At 48.5% G+C, this 2,500-nt stretch overlaps 1 protein-coding gene across 1 annotated transcript in view; it reads left to right on the forward strand.

Moving 5' to 3' along the window:
- Positions 1-2,500, forward strand: part of f7i (coagulation factor VIIi) — a 9,931-nt gene that overhangs the window by 658 nt on the left and 6,773 nt on the right. The window lies entirely within an intron of this gene.

The raw sequence follows: 2,500 nt of genomic DNA on the forward strand, positions 1-2,500 counted from the left end.
CTTACACTGCGTTTGCATGTGTGTCTTACACTGCGTTTGCATGTGTGTCTTACACTGCGTTTGCGTGTGTCTTACACTGCGTTTGCGTGTGTCTTACACTGCGTTTGCATGTGTGTCTTACACTGCGTTTGCGTGTGTTTTACACTGTTTGCGTGTGTGTGTGTCTTACACTGCGTTTGCGTGTTGTGTCTTACACTGCGTTCGTGTGTCTTACACTGCGTTTGCGTGTGTCTTACACTGCGTTTGCGTGTGTCTTACACTGCGTTTGCGTGTGTCTTACACTGCGTTTGCGTGTGTTTTACACTGTTTGCGTGTCTTACACTGCGTTTGCGTGTGTCTTACACTGCGTTTGCATGTGTGTCTTACACTGCGTTTGCGTGTGTCTTACACTGCGTTTGTGTGTCTTACACTGCGTTTGTGTGTCTTACACTGCGTTTGCGTGTCTTACACTGCGTTTGCGTGTGTCTTACACTGCGTTTCGCGTGTCTTACACTGCGTTTGCGTGTGTCTTACACTGCGTTTGCGTGTGTCTTACACTGCGTTTGCGTGTCTTACACTGCGTTTGCGTGTGTTTTACACTGTTTGCGTGTGTTTTACACTGTTTGCGTGTGTCTTACACTGCGTTTGCGTGTCTTACACTGCGTTTGCGTGTCTTACACTGCGTTTGCGTGTCTTACACTGCGTTTGTGTGTCTTACACTGCGTTTGCGTGTCTTACACTGCGTTTGCGTGTCTTACACTGCGTTTGCATGTCTTACACTGCGTTTGCGTGTGTCTTACACTGCGTTTGTGTGTCTTACACTGCGTTTCGCGTGTGTCTTACACTGCGTTTGCGTGTGTCTTACACTGCGTTTACGTGTGTCTTACACTGCGTTTGCGTGTCTTACACTGCGTTTGCGTGTGTCTTACACTGCGTTTGCGTGTGTCTTACACTGCGTTTGCGTGTGTCTTACACTGCGTTTGCGTGTGTTGTGTCTTACACTGCGTTTGCGTGTGTCTTACACTGCGTTTGCGTGTGTCTTACACTGCGTTTGCGTGTGTCTTACACTGCGTTTGCGTGTGTCTTACACTGCGTTTGCGTGTTGTGTCTTACACTGCGTTTGCGTGTGTCTTACACTGCGTTTGCGTGTGTCTTACACTGCGTTTGCGTGTGTCTTACACTGCGTTTGCGTGTGTCTTACACTGCGTTTGCGTGTGTCTTACACTGCGTTTGCGTGTGTTTTACACTGTTTGCGTGTGTCTTACACTGCGTTTGCGTGTCTTACACTGCGTTTGCGTGTGTCTTACACTGCGTTTGCGTGTCTTACACTGCGTTTGCGTGTCTTACACTGCGTTTGCGTGTGTGTGTCTTACACTGCGTTTGCGTGTCTTACACTGCGTTTGCGTGTGTCTTACACTGCGTTTGCGTGTCTTACACTGCGTTTGTGCGTGTGTTTTACACTGTTTGCGTGTGTCTTACACTGCGTTTGCGTGTGTTTTACACTGCGTTTGCGTGTCTTACACTGCGTTTGCGTGTGTCTTACACTGCGTTTGCGTGTCTTACACTGCGTTTGCGTGTGTCTTACACTGCGTTTGCGTGTGTCTTACACTGCGTTTGCGTGTCTTACACTGCGTTTGCGTGTGTTGTGTCTTACACTGCGTTTGCGTGTGTCTTACACTGCGTTTGCGTGTGTCTTACACTGCGTTTGCGTGTGTCTTACACTGCGTTTGCGTGTCTTACACTGCGTTTGCGTGTGTCTTACACTGCGTTTGCGTGTGTTTTACACTGTTTGCGTGTCTTACACTGAGTTTGCGTGTCTTACACTGCGTTTGCGTGTCTTACACTGCGTTTGCGTGTGTCTTACACTGCGTTTGCGTGTCTTACACTGCGTTTGCGTGTGTTGTGTCTTACACTGCGTTTGCGTGTGTCTTACACTGCGTTTGCGTGTGTCTTACACTGCGTTTGCGTGTCTTACACTGCGTTTGCGTGTGTCTTACACTGCGTTTGCGTGTGTCTTACACTGCGTTTGCGTGTGTCTTTACACTGCGTTTGCGTGTGTCTTACACTGCGTTTGCGTGTCTTACACTGCGTTTGCGTGTGTCTTACACTGCGTTTGCGTGTGTCTTACACTGCGTTTGCGTGTCTTACACTGCGTTTGCGTGTGTTGTGTCTTACACTGTTTGCGTGTGTCTTACACTGCGTTTGCGTGTGTCTTACACTGCGTTTGCGTGTGTCTTACACTGCGTTTGCGTGTCTTACACTGCGTTTGTGTGTGTTTTACACTGCGTTTGTGTGTGTTTTACACTGTTTGCGTGTGTCTTACACTGCGTTTGCGTGTGTTTTACTGCGTTTGCGTGTCTTACACTGCGTTTGCGTGTGTCTTACACTGCGTTTGCGTGTGTCTTACACTGCGTTTGCGTGTGTTTTACTGCGTTTGCGTGTCTTACACTGCGTTTGCGTGTGTCTTACACTGCGTTTGCGTGTGTCTTACACTGCGTTTGCGTGTCTTACACTGCGTTTG

The sequence above is a fragment of the Sander vitreus genome, unplaced genomic scaffold, assembly GCF_031162955.1.
Source record: "Sander vitreus isolate 19-12246 unplaced genomic scaffold, sanVit1 ctg351_0, whole genome shotgun sequence".
NCBI lineage: Eukaryota > Metazoa > Chordata > Actinopteri > Perciformes > Percidae > Sander > Sander vitreus.